Below are 18,841 nucleotides of genomic sequence, written 5' to 3' on the forward strand. Positions count from 1 at the left end.
TAAATAACATGACTGGGTCAAATTCTATTGAAGAGAAATATCCCGAGGAGAAATATGATGTGTCAATGGTTAAAAGAATTTGTCTGATTTTTGAGGGTAGGTAATGAGAAATGAAAGTTTCCATCTGGTTCTCTTTGGGTACTCTGCTTTGGGGCTCTGAGCCATGATGTAAGATGTTTGAGGCCGCCATCTGGTGAGTAAGCCCAGGCCACACGTAGATTATGTGACCAGCAGCTCCAGCTGAGGTTCCTGCCAACAGCTAGCATGCATCCAGGTGATTCCCACTCCCAGCCTTTAAGTCCTTCCAGCTGAGGCCTCAGATATCATGGAGCAGAGACAAATGTGGACACATACATCTCATGAGTAAGTAATGATGTTTATTTAAGAATGAAATAAAAATACTATTTTTCCTTTTAATTTATGTATACTGTATTTTCATGAGACTACTACTGTAAGTTGTTGAGACATAACTACTTATTAGTTGATTGGACATAATAAACAAAACAATTAGTTATTTCATGGAGCCTAGGGACACAGACAGTGAAAAGAATTACAGAGACACTAAGGGCACCATGAATAAAGAAGGTTTGGGCTCCCTGAATTAACTCATTTAATTTTCATATCAACCGAACAGGTGATTCCATTCTCATTTCCATTTTATAGAAAGTGAGGCATACAGAGGTTTACACTATCTCACACTGCTAAAGAGTATTATGCAGGGTTTGAACCCAGTCAATCTGACACCAGAGCCCACACCCCCAAACCAGTACAACTACTGCTTCTCTGTCTACAGCCATGTAATTAACATAACAGTGTCAAACAAACTCCATTAAAGAGAAATATCCCAAGGAGAAATAATTTCAATCAGAATATTATAAGAATTATATGTTCAAGCTGGAAAAGGAAGAAATTTTGTGAATCATTGTACGAGGAGAAACCTAAAGCCCTGGTGAGCCTCAAAGACAAACACGTTTAGTCATGGGCAGAGTCAGTATAAGAACCTATTTCTCCCTGCTTGCAATTCTGATATACCTGCCTTCTAACTGAAGAAGTTCTGTTCAGGAGTGGCCACCAAAAAATAGGATATGCAGATACTCATAATGCTATAAAAGGACATAGAAAAATAAACATCTGAATTTGAAGTATAGCGACATGGCAGTTATTCTTGTAGCTGACAAGAAATCAATAGATTAAAAATCAGTTGTTTTTCTGCTGAACTCAGGGGTTTTGCAGTGTTTATTCTAGTCACAAAGTAGAGAAACTGCTTTCATTGGACAGTCAAATAATTCTCATTAAAAGTCTCTAATTTGAGCTCTCTGCTTCCACAATCTGTAAAATGCTTCCTTCTTTTGTCCTCCCTAGCAGACGATATAATACTCATTTCTTTTCTTGTTACCTGGCTTCCTCACCAGCCAGACGTTTCTAAACGGCAGGGACCATGCCTTTTGCCTCAGTCAGGATCTCTAGTGTCAGTCAAGAACAGTGCCTAGTATGTACTAGGTGCTTAAGAGATGCTTGCTAAGTGAGTCTGTAACAAATGTATGTTGGCAGGAAGCTATATGTGAGCTATCGTATAATTTATTTAATCAGCCTAAATACAGACTTACCTCCAATGTCTCTGTACAGAAACACCTGATTTCAACTTTACAGAAGCAAGAAATAAATATCTGTTATGTTAAGTCCAGAGATTGTGAAGTTTATCTGTTATAAAGGCTTCTATTACCTTAGGCTAAAATGACCTCTGTTTTCAACAAAACTTAATCAAGAGTCAGGCCTCATCTTACACATTCAAGCTCACTTGCAACCATTATCCAGATGCAGATCACATACCAGGTCCAACATGATCCTAAACAAATGATAGTTTTTCAGTACTTTATGATTCATTTACTTCATTTATATCAGCCTCACATTTTGCTTTATGAAAATGATTCAACAGACTTGCCGTCTGATCTGAAAGTATTTTATGAGACACTAAGCACAAGGAGAAGCACAAATGTCTTCTGAGTGCTCTGATAACTCAAGATGATTATTCTCACCTCTTTACCTTTGCTCATAATGTTCATGTTGCTTGGGATATTCATTTGCTTTCTTTTTAACAATACCAAACTGTTTCTTGATTTCCTAGCTTACACTCCACTTTGTTGCACTTCGTCTAAAAGTTTCAGACCCCCCCTGCCTTTTTTTTTTAACTTAAATAGCATGAGAACTCTGGACTATACCATTTGACTCATGACTATTCTGTCTTGCTTCACATCTTATTTGTTTGTCTGGATTCCCCAAGAGGATACTAACGTCCTTTACTGAAGAAACCAGTCATTACTGTATCACGAGGTCTAATTTGGTCCTAAACAAATGATAGTCTTTCAGTATTTTATGATTCTGTTACTTCATTGATACCAGCCTTACATACTTCTTAATGAAAACTGATTCAACAGACTTCAAATCTGATCTGATAGTAGTATTTCATAAGGCTCTAAGTACAAGCAAGAGTTGGTAATACTAAAGAGGAAGGAGGGCTCATTTATTGGAAAACATGTATGTTAGACCATACATTGTAGCAGAGGAAGAAAAGCAGTATGAGTGGGTGGAAGGTTAGCTGTAGTTCATGGTCAAATGTGGAAAGGTCAGTAGTTGCAAGGAAATAAAAGAGTCAAAAGACCAGCGCAAAAGGAGCTGAAGCTTGGATTACATTGATTTAAGCTGTTTGTGTCCCACTGATGCCCATTTGAACACTCATAGGCTTTATTCTTTCTATTTCAGTATTAGAGAATTATATGGTAGTAGCTTCTTATATGGTAGATCTTCCCTTAGGTATGCTATAATTGCAGTTTTGGCATTAAGGCCAATATTGGCGGTGACACTGATGAATTTGGATTATCCTGAGATTATGAGATATGTATGGGTTTGGGCATATTTGCAGTATGGTAATGCCATGAAAGGATAGAGTTTATGTTTCTTAGCAACCTAGAATAGATCAGCATCTTGATGCAATTTTATATGGCTCTTTAATTGCTGATTTTGTAGTGTTCGAACCTTCTAATGATGTAACAGCTGAAAGAGGATGTGCAAAAAGGCATTGTAAAAAAAAAACTTTTTGGCTGCTTTTTGTTGGGCACCAAGGAAACATTTTGGCTGTATCTTTCCATCTAAGTGAAAAGAACTAAAGAAATGTTCTTCTCCATGCAGTGTAACTAAATTGTCTGGAAAAAAATCAGCATTCACATGTCTTGGACAAGTGAGAAGAGTGCTGTTTACCATCTTGCATCATTAGATATGACACTTTTATCATGCTCTGAAAAGATATAAAATAGGTCATTGGAATAAGGACACAGTATGGAAAATAGATGAAATCAGATAATAAATTGTAAATCTGTTAAGCCACGCTCCATTTTTATCCTTCTCTTTTTTCTTTTTGTCTTCCCCTGTGGCGTGGAAGAGATATTTCCCTTCACGTCCTGCCTTTTGCTTCACCCTAGACAGATGCTCTCCCAGAATCCAAGATAATACATGTTTGTCCACATGGTAGACTGCACTAGCCTTCTCCAATGTAGGATAAATGTGCCCGTATGCTACAAGGAAACAGAATTCTTGAATCTGCTCTTGGAAAACTAATACTTTTTTTTTTTTTTTTTGTGAGACAGAGTCTCACTCTGTCACTCAGGCTGGAGTGTAGTGGTGCGATCTCCGCTTACTGCAAGCTCTGCCTCCCGGGTTCACGTCATTCTCCTGACTCAGACTCCTGAGTAGCTGGGACTACAGGCCACTGCCACCATGCCCAGCTAATTTTTTGTATTTTCAGTAGAGACGGGGTTTCACCGTGTTAGCCAGGATGGTCTCGATCTCCTGACCTTGTGATCCACCTGCCTTGGCCTCCCAAAGTGCTGAGATTACAGGCGTGAGCCACCGTGCCTGGCCAAACTAATACTTTTTATTGTGTGCCATAGGTCTCATAATGCCATTTGATATTAACCATCTCCAGTAACATCAATAGTTGCAGGAAATCAGTAGAAAGGAAGGACTATTGAGAGAACAATTTGTCCATCTCTTTGCTTCCAGGTATATTTGTATCACACTGCAAAGCAAAAATAGCCTAAATGTTGAAATACCGATGTGGAAAAACTATCTTTAAAATGCAAATAAAATTTGGAAATTTTATTTCATCATTTGGGCTATTTTCACTTGCTCTGTCCTTGAGGGCAGCACAGCAACATGGTCACCCTTCTTTGAATAAAGACCAAATCGTTTTAATGAATCTTCATCTCATAGAAGAGGTAAAATGGCAGAGATGCTTCTGTGGTTTGAGTATTTGTCCCCTCTAAAACTCATGTTGAAACTTAATCCCAGATGTGGCAGTATTGAGAGGTGAGGCCTTTAAGAGGTGATTGGGTCATGAGGGCTCTGACCTCGTGAATGGACTAATCCACTCATGGATTAATGGTTTAAGAGGTTAATGGATTAAACAGTTATTGTGGGAATGGGACTGGTGCCTTTATAAGAAGAGGAGAGACCTGATCTGGCACCTCAGCCGCCTCGCCGTGTGATGCCCTGCACTGCCTCAGGACTCTGCAGGCAATCCCCACCAGCAAGAAGACCCTCACCAGATGTGGCCCCTTGACCTTGGGATTTCTCAGCCTCCATAACTATAAAAATATTTTCTTAATAAGTTACCCAGTATCAGGTGTTCTGTTACAAGGAACAGAAAATGGGCTAAGAGACATGCCCAATGAGGATGGTGGCTAGGAAGTGAATGATACAGTTGCTTTCTGCCTGCTGCTTTTTTGAACAGGGAGACACTTGTCTAAGTGATCTGCATTAGAGGAGTGCAGATCACAAACAAAGACGGATTTATGTGAGTAAAGAATTATATATACCCTAAAGCAATGTCATTATGGCAATTATATTTAAGGATTTTGGTAAAGTCTTCAGAGGAGTATAAACTATTAAAAAAAGAAACAGCTGTTAGAGGGGTTTATACCTTAAAATAGCAAAGGTACTTGCATATGTGAAGAATGCCAACATCGTAAAAACATCTTCAATATAATTGATATTGATGACTTTTGTTTTCACTTCCCAACCACCTCTAAATAGTTTCAGTACTTCTGAAACTTTATTTTATGTTTTTAAGTGTTTTTTTTTTTAATAAGTCTTCCCAGTTTGGTCTACTATATTAAGCTCAATTGTGAAGTTATTAAGCTCTTGGAATGGGCCTAAACTACAAAAATTTGAACAACACCTAGAAGAAATTAATAGTCCCGTAAACATTTTGCCTTAAAGTAAAAGATGGTTCCAAGATGTCCAACCTTGGAAGAAAGATGATAAAAGTGACTGAAATAGGATAAATAGAAAAAAAATTAATAGGAGAAAAGATAATTATTTTAGCTTGTGGATAAATATCTGTTATAGGACTTCTACCTGTGAATGTTTAATGGCAGTTGGAAGAATAGATTTGGACACGCAAGAGTTAGGAGTAGAGATGCCAGTTTAATAGGCATCTACATTCTCTTGAAGGTTCGTAATAGGTAAGTTTACTGTGATCTTTCTCTCTCATTCCCTAGCCTCTACTCAGCTTTGCTGAATCAATTTCTTCTCCCAAAATTTTGATATTTTTTCTTTCTAATATGCTACATTATACTTTTGCATGCAACATGACGGGTTAGGGTCAGGGAGAGAGAAAATGAAGAGATTTCTGTTTATTTCTGTTACTCAGCTAAGTATCAGAAACACAATAGGGGGTTAAAAAGGATGTCTGCGGAGGTGCTTGACTGAGAAGTCACCTGAGGAATTGTGTGCAAACACAGAAACCCTTTGGTAACATGAGCTGTGTTTCCTTGTTAAATTGACCCTGCTGTCTGACACCCTCTGTTGCTACTGTTACATCACAGCTAGGTCAACATCCAGATTCCTTTACCAACTATGTGAGAATCTACTAAAAGCATTCTCTGATAATACAGTCAGCCCTGGGAAAGACATCTGAGCTTTAATTAAGCAATGTGTGTGGGGGAAAATTTCTGGTATCTTGTTTAATAGACAGGTGTAACATATTCCTCTCTCCAAATATGCTTTTAGATGACATGGGGTAGGTTTAGAGAGATTTATAACAAAATGAAACTGATGTGGCAGTAGAATTTGTTAGCCCATTCTTTTATGTTTCTCAGCAGAGATCTTTACATGGTAAAATGTCAGATTAGGGCTCAGCGTAATGATTTTTGGAACATGATAATGTTATTTCAGAACACCTCATTTAGAAAAATATCTTTGTTCTAATATTTCCTGATATTAATTTAATTTGCTTTGGTGCTTGTGGGTTATAGGAAGTGTAGCTGCACACTTCTTTGCACTTGGCTCACAAAACTTCCAACAGAAACCAATCAACACACATCTCATTAATCTTCTTAACACTAAGCAGAAAAGGCCAAATTGAAATTACGGCGATCTTTCCATGAATGCACATCAGGACTGGTTTGTTTATCTCTGAGCAGGCATGTGTGATGAAAACAGTATGTCATTATGTAGCTTCCTAAGTGGAGAGCTGGAGCTTTGTGAAGAACAAGGAGCCTGCCGTGCTGTTGGAAGTTTTTACTTCTTTGCGCTATCATTTCTATTGCTTTGACTGTGGTATCTTCCAAGTGTCAGGAGTTACTTCTTCCCTAAAAGAACTCTGGTTGGGCTGGGAATAGCGGCTCATGCCCAGCACTTTGGAAGGCTGAGGTGAGAGACTCAGTTGAGGCCAGGAGTTCAAGACCAGCTGGGGCAACATAGTGAGACACCATCTCTATAAAACAAAACAAAAAAAAAACCAAAGGTCCCTCAGGCAGTTTGTTGAGAATAAAGCATGTCTTAAGCCACATGCCTTTATTTCTTTTACCCTTGCTCTGTCTTGTTAACTATTCTCTCAAAAAAATTCAACATCTGAAGTTTAATATTTCTTATGCTTCATTCCACAACTTCTTAGTGAGTTTCTAAAATTAATACAAACAACAAAAACCTATGTCACAAATGGAACACAAGCAAATAAGGCTCAGACATTTAAAAGCCTGTGGCAATGTACATCAGGATAAGATTATGTTAAAATAAGGATTGTAGGCTCTGTGTGATAGTCTTCGTGCTTGATTTTGTGCTGATTGTAGGATATAAGTATAAAGATAGTAATCCAAATTAGAGTGCCTATCTACTGTAACACAAACTATTATCTCTATATGATATCCAACACATGACAGATATTTGATAACTTATGACAATAAATATCCTAAGTTCTTACAGCCATATGAAGCACCTAGAATAACCAACTATGAAGCTGTTAGCCATTTACACTTTTATATTAAGTTAAATATTTATTACGATTAGAAGTTAAATAGAGGGCTAGTAGAATATTGGAAAGTGTGTTTTCCCTTTGAGTGTAAAGCTCCATTTGGGATGGAGTGTTGAGTGGTAAAGTCTTTTCAGCATGCTTTCTGAAAGTTTTCTCTTTACTCTCGTTTTCACCTGGGTAAAAAGAATGTAGGAATGATTAACAGGGGGGTTAATGTGTAGCAGCTGAGAAAAGGATCTACAGCTATAATGTGTAGTCTGGTAGGAAGAACCATGTCCCCCTCCACCCACTTTGTTCACCTCCCAATCCATGGAAACTATGAATATGTTACTTTAGATGGCAAAAGGGACTTTGCAGAGGTGATTAAATTAAGAACCTTGAAGTGAGAGGATTATACTAGAATATCCAGGTGGGACCAATCTAGTCACCCCAGTCTTTAAAAGCAGAGAAACTTTGCCAGCTATGGTCAATGAGAGCTATGTCGATGGGAAAGTCAGTAGGATGCGACTTGAGCGTGGAAAGGGGCCACAGGCCGAGGAATGTGGGCAGCCTGCAGAAGCTGAAAGCTGGAAAATGCAAGGAATGCAGTATTGGTGAGTTGAAATTGGTTTAATAATTCCCTAATACTAATGTGCACGACAAACTCATGGACTGCTTGTTTAAGATGCATATTTCCAGGCCCCATCCCAGGCATTCTGATTCATTAAATCTAGTGTGAGGCATTAAAATCTGTAATTTAACTCCATTTCAACAAGTGATCAAGATGGGCTTTGAAGTCCATTTTTGTTTGATCTTATTAAAAGTAAGTTGCCATATTTAACATTTAACAGTCTTATTTTCTATTTTTGTATTTCAGAATCAGGGAAAAGTCCTCTCTCTCTCCCTCTCACACGCACATGCTCACAGGCACACATGCACTCACACACACACACACACATTCTCTCACACACACACACAATTACTCTTGACTGCTTTCTATTAGTTGGCATGATGTCATCTCTCTAGAGAGTCACAAATTTTGGACCTCAGTGTTTGAAAACTGAATCGGGAATACATGATTAGAAAGATCAACAATGTCTTCTCCCAGGACATTCCCATATGTATTTGTTTAATCTGTGTTTTCTATGCTGGACTGTAAGCCCATCAGAGTGAACCAAACAGGTACATCAGTCTCATTAGCAGCTTCACCAGCTAATGAATGTCAGACACCATTAACCAAGAAATACTTTCTATTGAGGAAAATGGAAACTACACAAGGGTAGTTTGTTGTGGGGGAGATGCAAGGCAGGGATAGATTGGGGAAATATGACCCAGAAGAAATGAAATCACTACCTTGTAAAGATACCTGCACTCTCATGTTTATTACAGCATTATCCACAATAATCAAGATATAGAAACAACCTGGGTGTCTATCACCAAATGAATGGATAAGCTGTGGTGTGTATATACATGTATACATACACAATGGAATATTATTCCACCTTTAAAAGGGAGATCCTGTCATTTGCCATAACATGAATGTACCTGGAAAACATATTAAATGAAATAAGCCAGACAGAAAAGAAAAATATTGCATGATCTTAGTTATACATGGAATAAAAAAGGTCAATGATACAGATAAAGAATAAAACAATGGTTACCAGGGCAAGGTGGGAAGGAGGAAATGGGGAGATATAGGTCAAAGGATACAAGATAGAAGATATGTAGCATGAACAAGCCTAAAAATCTAAGGTATAACATGAGGACTATAGTTAATAATAGTGTATGGCATTCATTATTTTTGCTAAATGAGATATTATAGCTGTTCTTGCCACAGACAAAAAAAAAAGAGTAACTATGTCAGGTGATAGATATGTTAATTTGTTTCACTATAATAACCATTCTCCTATATATGTATCTCAATGCTATCTTACATAATTTAAAGATACAAAATACAATTTATTTTAAAAATAAAATGATTGGAAAGATATTTAGGAATTAAAATCAGCAGATTTGCCAATCTAATGAAGGATTACAGAAAACTATTCTCAATCTGTAAACTAGGTTGTTGGATGGAGATGATATCTGCAAACAAGGAAGAAGCACATCAGGTGGAAGGCTAATTTTGTGGATTATGTGTTTGAAAGGCCTGTGGGAGGTGATAAGCAGGGAGTAATTGCAGATGTATTTAAATCTAAAATGCTGCAGTGTGATAGCAAAACAGTGGCCCCCAACGATAACTATGCTGTAATTCTAAGAACTTGTGAATGTTATATTACATGGCAAAAGGTACTTTGCATATGTCATTAAGGTTAAGAACCTACAGATGGGGAGAGTAGCTGGGATTACCCAGGTAGGCCCAATCTAATCATATGAGTCCTTTAAAGGAAAGAGTTAGCCAGCTGAAGAGAATCAGACATGGCAGCAGCATTGAGAACGTCGGGCCCTTCTGTTGCTGGCTTTGAAGACGGAGAAAGGCAGCCCTGAGCCAAGAAATGCAGGCAGCTTCTAGAATAGGCTGGAAAAGGCAAGAAAATAGATTTGCTCACAGAGTCTCCACAAGGAACCCAGGCCTGCTGACCACCTTGACTTTTGGCCTGGTGAAACAGATTTTAGACTCCTCACCTTCAAAACAATAATAAAGTCATGCCATTTTAAGCACCAAGTTTATGATAATTTGTTATAGCAGCAATAGAAAACAAATATACCAACATCCTTCCTGCCACCCCCACCAAAAGAAACCAAAATGTATGGGACTTATTGACACAGCTCTCTTGGGCCAGGTTTTCTGGAGCCAAGAAAGGAGGAAACTCTTCTCATTAATTCCCTTTGTGGGACATTTTCTTAATTGTTGGTCTGGGTTTTCACTGACAGAAAGCTGCAGAGTGAACTGTTGGGGAAGTATTCTATGGTGCACACAGAAAATCAAGACACATTTATATTCAGTCAATGACAGGGTGAAAACCAGACTTCTAGAGAGAAATCCACACTCTCTGAGCCAGTTCCCATTCTCAGTATGTAGCAGTTTCGGTCTGCCCCATCACTAGTGAAACTCATCTGAGGGCTTCCTGAGAAGTCAGGTGAGCTGCATCTATGAGGAGTCTGACCCCGGCAGATCTGTGAGCGTGGACATGTTTAGAAGCAATGTTCTAGGTTGCATAGTTTTTTTTTTTTTTTTCCTATCTCTCTTCCTTGTTCAACATTACAATCCACTCTCAAGTGTGTATGGAGAATCGGAAAAGGGCCTCTCTGGCCATTGTGGAAAAAAAGACAAAAAGAGTACCAGGCGAGACCACAGTGATGGTACTTGAGATGGGCACAAGCTGAGAACGTGCATCTAGTGAAGTGGCCTGATGTTTAACCTTGTGGTTAAAAGGGGGTTATGGGCTTTTGGGTGGATAACAATCTTTCCTTAAATACCAAGGAGAGTGCATCCTGTCAGCATATCTTGTCACTGCTGATATTACCGTGGATTGCCTGGCTGCAACATCGTTGTCCATTTTCTCCACTGTAAAGTTACTCTTTTTCCACCTTTCCACGTTATACTCTTTAAAAGGAAGCCACTATGTACAGCCTGCATGGAAGGAGTGGGGAGTTATGTTCTGATTCCTTGAATGTAGAGTATCTACACAAGTTATTTGGAATTTTTCTACATGGGATGTTTGTCTATTCTCTTCCATTTATTCAATTATTTTTAGTATATGGACTGAGTGTTTACTTACACTTTGGTTTACCATTTGTTACTATATTTTGCTGCTCAAATTGTTCTAGCTTTGGCCACTGCGTGTTGTTTCAGTTGGCACCTATGTCCTTTTGACATACCATCATCAATGTGTTTTGTATATTTCAAGCACTTCTTTATTTTCTGGTACTACAAAATGCTCCAGGCTCATCTTATAAATTTTCTGCTGTGTTACTGAAATCAGTCACTCTTTCTTTCCAAGAAATTCTGGTTACTTTTGTTGGTGAACAGTATTAGAAATCAAGATCTGGGTTAGATGTACTCATTGCTACTGGGGAATTGTTGCTTCTAAGGCCTCCTCAGCTAGCAGAGTAATAAAATATGAGTATACTAACTTGTGTATATATACACTTAAATATTTTATGTGTAACTATATTTGTCTAGATTAGGCAGAAAATGAGACCATACAGATGCCTACAACTCCAATCCATTACCACATGGATCATTCTACGTTCCTGCCCTTCCCTATCTCTAACCTCAGACTCGAATGTTGACAAACTTGGCTCCCACTGCTCACCATCCATTTTACTGAACTGTTCAATTCACGTATACTTATATAGAGGTTTCAGATTTATTACTCATACCCCCAAGGAAAACGACTTTATCAACTCACTTTATCAACTAGAGCACAGTGCTTGCGTTGAGGTCTGTTAACCTTATTCTTGCACATCTTATTTCCAAGGTTAATTAGGTCAGCACTTTACCCCCCACTCCTTTCAACAAGGCTGTTTCACACATTTGTAATACAGTTAGATTCTTCTGTCATAATCTTCATTTGATCATGTGATCCCACAACTATTTAAGTGATTTAAAAAATACATATATTTAATGGTGAGTTTTTTTCTGCTATAAAGTTCTGTGGGTACAGTGTCATAGAGCCATCATTGTAGTTCCATATATGATGGTTTATCCACCCCCAAAACTCCTGTTTCACCTATATAACCACTCTTTAGTCCCTAGCACCACTGATCTATTATCTTTATAATTTTTCTTCCATAATATCATATGAATGGAATTATATAATATGTAGCATTTTCAGACTGGTTGCTTTCACTTAACAGTATGTATTTAAGATTTCCATGCCTCTGCATAGCTTGATAGCTCATTTCTTAAAATCATTGAATAGGATCCTATTGAGTGGGTGTACCACTTCTGGTTTATCCATTTACGTTTACTTATTGAAGGACATTTGTATTGTTTCCCATTTTTTTGCAATTACAAATAAAGCTGCAGTAGAAATTCATGTGCAAGTATTTGTGTGGACATAAATCTTCAGATAAGTTAGGGAAATAGTAGGAACTTGATTGTTGGATTGTATGGTGAAACCATGTTAAACTTTGTAAGAAACTTCAAAACTCTCTTGCAAATTGGCCATATTATTTTGTGTATCTGCCAGCAATGATTGAGAGTTCTTGTCGCTTTGCATCTTTGCCAGCAATTGGTATTGTCAGGACATCGTAATTTTAGTTCAGGGAGACTTATATAATACTTCTCATGTACAGAACCACAAGATAGTAAATTTGCATTGTCTTAAACCCAATATGTATACTCATTTGTTATAGAAGCAATGGAAATCCAATACATGTACACAGAGTTTCTCTTAAAGAATATGGAAATGTTTGTGTTTATCTTCTGGTCCACATCCAATTATGTCTTCCTTAGGGGCTGAATGCCATAATTTCATCAATAACTTACAAACCTATTTGTGAGCAGAAGAGATATTAATATTATTGTATTTCTTCTCTCACTTTGTAAGAAAGCACCTGCTAGTAATATGCCATTATGAGACATTAGTTTCCAAATTCCCCAGCTACCTACCTATAGTATAAATAAATGTTAATAACTACTTATTTTAAAAATCTACTTTGAAGCTCAAGAAAATATTATCAAAAATGTTTATGTAGCAAGTTAAATGTAACTTTGTTTTTTCTTTTCCAATTTCTTTTTAAAATGTCTCTTCGCTTAGTCTCATTTATAGGACTTCCTTGACACTTTCAGTTCTTTGAACTACACCTTTTGTTAATTTTTTAGATTTATTAAGATTTTAGGGAAAAATAAAATTCAAGAGTGAAAAACTCAGTTATTTTGAGAAATATTTTTTATGACTAATATAACAGTGCAGAACTAAAAATGTCATCTATAAACATTGGTTTCCGTAGATCTGTTCCTCTAAGCAATTTCTTACTGCTTTTTGCTTTTCTTTTAATACATTTCCTGTTTCTAGTCTATAATTTCTGCTTAATTCTTTCCTATATTGGGCCGTCAACTCATTCTGTCATCTGCTTTATTTCCCTCTACATTAAACAATCACTTGCAGAGTACTTTCATTCAATATTTATACAAAAGGGGGGTTTTAATTGAAATTCATTAGAAAAAAAGCTAATTACTAACTTTTTAAAGAATAGATTCTTTTTCACCCTCCATTGAGAGATACGTTACAAGCAATGTGCTAAAACTATATTAGCATGATTTTAACACATGAATTCCCTGATTCCCAATCCTTTCACAATTCGCCTTTATATCAAGATTTCATAAGCATTATACGTTAAAAAAACAGTGAGAAATACGTAATAGAGTATACCTACCAATATTTAGTATAGTGGAGAAAAGCAGGAATACAAACATCCTATAAATGGCAACATATCTGATCATGAGATGACTGGAATAAATAAAAGCACAATTTATACTTAATTTATACTCACCTGAGATGTAGAACAGTTAATGCTTAGTCTTTGATTGCAGCAGAACATACAGATGATTTCTGCTAACATCAAAGATGAAAAGAGCATGAATTGTTCTACTTTTCAGTTGAACATATTATCAACTACAGCAAGACATGATATTCTTTACTTTAGAACTTTACAATCTAAAGGGAGAATGACAAATGTAAATGTAACTATAAGGTAAAATATGATCACTATCATAAAATAAAGGGTTTGATGAACTCAAAGGAAAGAGAAAGTGTGTCTCCTTGAGGGAAACAGGCTAAGTCTCAAGGAGGAGACAGCATTTGGGTTGGACTGATTAAAAAGTTGACAAGAAGGGAACATGCTGAGCAAAGCTAGAGCCGGGAGGTCATAGTGATAGTTAAGAAACATGAACTAATCCAGCACAGGTTTGGGGTAGGTCAGGAGTAAGCAGTAAGTAAAAAATTTGGCTGGATCTATATTTATTGAAGTCCTTAAAAATAGCCACCAAAGACTTTTGATTATTTTAACAAAGCTATCTAAGGCAAATTGGATGAAATATTAACATGATTGGGTTAAGAGGTCATCTCAGTTGTCTCTCTAGGTCTAGATTTCAAACGATAGTGTGCATACTTGTTTCTGGAGCAAATAAAAAAGCCAATGACTGTGACTAGGCCCAACCCTTGATTATGATTCAGTTCATAAGCTATGGGGCCCAGAAATCCATATTTTTAATCAGGTGACTCTGTGCACATTAGTTTGAAGTTTGAGTGTCTAAGTGAAAGGAGAAAGCCTGACCTTGAGTGTGGCAGAAGAAATGGCTAACAGGTTATAGGTGAGATCAACCTGGCACTCTGACTGTAAAACCTGTATTTTTATACATGACTCAGTTTCAGTTCTGAGGCTTATTTTACTGAAGCTTCAAAAAGAATCAACGTTTCTTAAACTATACAGTGCTAATTCTCAGAATTGCTTCCTGAAGGTGACTGTAAAACTGAGCACTACCTTAACATACGTGGTTTGTGGTTGGATCTAACAAGTTGGGACTAAATTGAGACTGCTTCTTATCCTCCTAATGTCTCAAAAGCCTGGTTGGGCTGCTAAGAGAGATTACAGGAAAAGAATACAGATGAGTTTGAATTCTTCCAGGGCAGGGATATTAACTAATTTGTCTCTTGTAACAGGGTCAATGTTTGTGGAATGAATAAATGAGTGAGTGAATGAATAAACAGGAAATGTGGTTGACTTTTGATGAAAGTTTATAGGACAGTCGTTCAAACACTATCAGAAAATCTAATGTCACCAATGTCCTATAAAATATTGTTCCAGGAAGGCGCTATGACTTTCTACCACAACTGGAAGCAAATGTAACACAAAAAGCAAAAACCTCCTTATTTGTGGGCCTATATCTCCTATCCCAAAAAAGACTTCCTCTGGAGTTTTCTACTCCGTAACAATCCACAGCAGACAGAATATTTTAAAGGAGGATATTCCTGAGGAATATTTGTTTGTCTCTTTAGGGCAATGTTCATTTCCCATACTATGTTCTCCTTTTTATCCTTGGAAAATTCTGGCAAAGATGTCATGAAGCTCCCCCTTAGAAGAGAGCCTCAAGGCAATACAGTTTGCTACAAGGCAAACTTTATTTGCTCCTAAGAATTGTAGCTGCAATAAACTCTGCATGAACGGTATTTACAAATATTCCATCACTTAGTGGAAAAAAATCTTGGGTGCTGCTAAGAATGTGTCTGGCTGGACAATGTTAAATTTTGGAAAACAACTATTTTCTGGGCTGTTTACTAGAATATAACTATCATCAAAATATATTCATGGAGCATTTTTTTTTAAAACAGTGAGAATGCCTTTGGTTCAGTAGCTACTGAAGTAATCTCTCCTGTGAAAAGGAGGAGGCCAGCAATAAAGAACAGCATCTCCACATTTATACCCATACAGTATTATTTCTAATATGTTCGACTTGAATTCTCACTTAGATAAATAGATTCCATATGAGCTTAATTAACTGGCATTTCAGTTTCCAAAATGTTACGTAAAATGTAGTGTTTTAAATTGAAAAAAATGCAGATGGGAATCTTGAAGGTGTTTGATTTATAGCTGATGCAACAATTCCTTTTTCTCTTACAGCAGAATACTAACATTATGCTTAGGTGATTTAAAGTAGATGCTGTTTATTTTATTTGACTTTTACTAGGATTATAAAGATGACAGTGCTCTACTACAGAAGAGATTTTCTTATTCTAACAGACAAATGCATTTCTAGCCATTATATCATGGCATACATATTCACAATGTAAATAGCTGTTTAATGGAAATGATGAGGCCACTAATGTAGACAAAGTAGCTATTGTCTGAGAGCCCCTGAGTCATCTTGTGTCATAGAAAATATAGTTACTAGTTTTAATCATAACCCTATGGCATTTTAGAAACCTTAGTATCTAACTTCAATATATAGAGATATATAATTAGGAAAATACTTAGACTTAAATTCCACATTGACTGGCATTATAAACTTTGCTTTCTAGTAATAATTAGATGGCTGATCAGAAACTATGTATTACATGGCCTTCCTTATGAAATGAGGCAGCTCTTAAAATTAAGCATCATAGGCCAGCTGCAGTGGCTCATGCCTGTAATCCCAGCACTTTAGGAGGACGAGGCTGGTGGATCACCTGAGGTCAGGAGTTTGAGACCAGCCTCGCCAATAGGATGACACCCTGTCTCTACTAAAAATACAAAAATTAGCTGCGTGTGGTGGCATGCATGCAGCTGTAGTCCCAGCTACTCTGGAGGCTGAAGCAGGAGAATTGCTTGAACCTGGGAGGTGGAGGTTGCAGTGAGCCGAAATTGTGCCATTGCACTCCAGCCTAGGTGACAGAGTGAGACTCCATCTCAAAAAAAAAAAAAATTGCATCATATACTATTTTCACAATGGTCAATTATCACAGTCAATTCCATTTAAAAGTAATTTTTGATGCAAAAATATGTCATATTGAACTATTTTCCTAATGGGTTACAATATTGACATTATATTCTTAGGCTCTTGCACATTATAATTAAAGGTATATTCCATCTGGAAAATGAATGTGTCAGTGATTTCTTTCTTTTTTTTTTTTAGATAACTGTGTTTGCCATATGTTTATCATCTAGGCATATGCTGAACTGTTGTGTATGTTCAATAAATAATTAATAAGAATATGAATGTATTTTAGATTTGCTTAGAAATATAATCAACATAGGCTGGGTGCAGTGGCTCACACCTGTGATCCTAGCACTTTGGGAGGCTGAGGCAGGCAGATCACCTGAGGACAGGAGTTCGAGACCAGCCTGGCCAACACGGTGATACCACGTCTCTACTAAAAATACAAAAATTAGCCAGGTGTGGTGGCATGCACCTTAGTCCCAGCTACTCAGGAGGCTGAGGCAGGAGAACTGTTTGAACCTGGGAGGTGGAGGTTGCATTGAGCCGAGATTGTGCCATTGCACTCCAGCCTGGGCGAGAGAGTGACAGTCTGTCTCAAAAAAAATTATGCATCATATACTATTTTAACAGTGGTCAATTACCACAGTCAATTCCATTTAAAGGAAATTTCTGATGCAAACATATTTCATAAAATTAACCATATGGCATTTTAGAAACCTTAGTATCGATTTTTTTACTTCCTAACGGGTTACAATATTGACATTATATTCTTAGGTTCTTGCAAATTATAATTAAAGGTATATTCTATCTGGAAAATGAATGTGTTAGTGATTTCTTTCTTTCTTTCTTTCTTTCTCTTTCTTTCTTTCTTTCTTTCTTTCTTTCTTTCTTTCTTTCTTTCTTTCTTTCTTTTTTTCTTTCTTTCTTTCTTTCTTTTAGAACCATGTTTGCCATATGTTTATCGTCTAGGCATATGTTGAACTATTGTGTATGTTTAATAAATACTTAATAAGAATATGAATGTATTTATTAGATTTGTTTAGAACTGTACTCAGAATAGGCTGGGTACAGTGGCTCATGCCTGTGATCCTAGCACTTTGGGAGGCCGAAGCAGGCGGATCACCTGAGGTCAGGAGTTTGAGGCCAGCCTGGCCAACATGGTAAAACCCCCATCTCTAGTGAAAATACAAAAATTAGCCTGGCTTCATGGTGGGCACCTGTAATCCCAGCTACTAGGGAGGCTGGGGCAGGAGAATTGCTTGAACCCAGGAGGTGAAGGTTGCAGTGAGCTGAGATCGCGCCACTGCATTCCAGCCTGGGTGACAGAGTGAGACTCTGTCTCAAAAAAAAAAGAAAAAAAAAGGAAATGTATTCAGAATACACTGGAATTTTGGAAGACACACAAAATGAATATAAGCATAAAATTAGATTAAATAGTGGCAGCTAACTGCAGGCCCCAGTCCTGTAACTAAAGCTAAGAAGACCCCCTCCTTGCCCCAACAAAAAAGAAGTGTGTTTTCACTTTCACTTTCACATTCTTCACAATGTTCAATATAAACACTGAAGTTATATTGAGTAGCAACTTTTATTTGACATTTAATTTTTTGTTTTATCATGAATTTTCTAATTTCAGTTGTTTTTTGTTATTTATTGGCTTAGAAGTGTTCTGGCTTTCATATGCTAGACAATAGTTTGAGTAAATACAGTGAAGGACTGTGAGAAAGTTAAATTTGTGGAACTTTTCATCTAAAACAAGAAAAAATGGAAATTCCCAAAGAAAGACGAGTAACTCTTTAAGCCATTTCTGCTGAATGGATGTTTCATACTAATTTTATGGGGAAGTATCAAAATACTGTAAAAGGAACTAATCCAAGTATTAGTGTCTTAGGAGAAAAGCCACTGGGTGCTTAAAACATGGGTGGAGATTTCTTAGTGTGTATTGATTGTTTATGAAACGTCAAAATACTACTAAACTCTATGAGAAGAAAATAAAAGCTACTAGCATTTGAGGACACATTTACATGACAGATCTTACAAGCGTATTTCCTGGAAATGTTTCACTGATTCATTTCATCACTCATTTATTTATTGCAACACTTATTCAATACTTTACATATGTGAAATTGAGGAGATTCAAAGAGGAGCTTTGTTCTTTGGCCTAATGGAACCAATACAGTGCTTCCTTG

General features: G+C 37.0%; 1 long non-coding RNA gene across 1 annotated transcript in view; it reads left to right on the plus strand.

Moving 5' to 3' along the window:
* The first annotated feature begins 235 nt into the window (after positions 1-235).
* LOC134758895 (uncharacterized) overlaps positions 236-18,841 on the plus strand; it is an 81,839-nt gene continuing 63,233 nt past the window's right edge. The window contains exon 1 of the long non-coding RNA XR_010134607.1: positions 236-363. This is a non-coding gene — a long non-coding RNA (uncharacterized lncRNA). The remainder of the gene's footprint in view (positions 364-18,841) is intronic.

Source organism: Gorilla gorilla, chromosome 6 (assembly GCF_029281585.2).
Source record: "Gorilla gorilla gorilla isolate KB3781 chromosome 6, NHGRI_mGorGor1-v2.1_pri, whole genome shotgun sequence".
In the NCBI taxonomy this organism is placed as follows: Eukaryota; Metazoa; Chordata; class Mammalia; order Primates; family Hominidae; genus Gorilla; species Gorilla gorilla.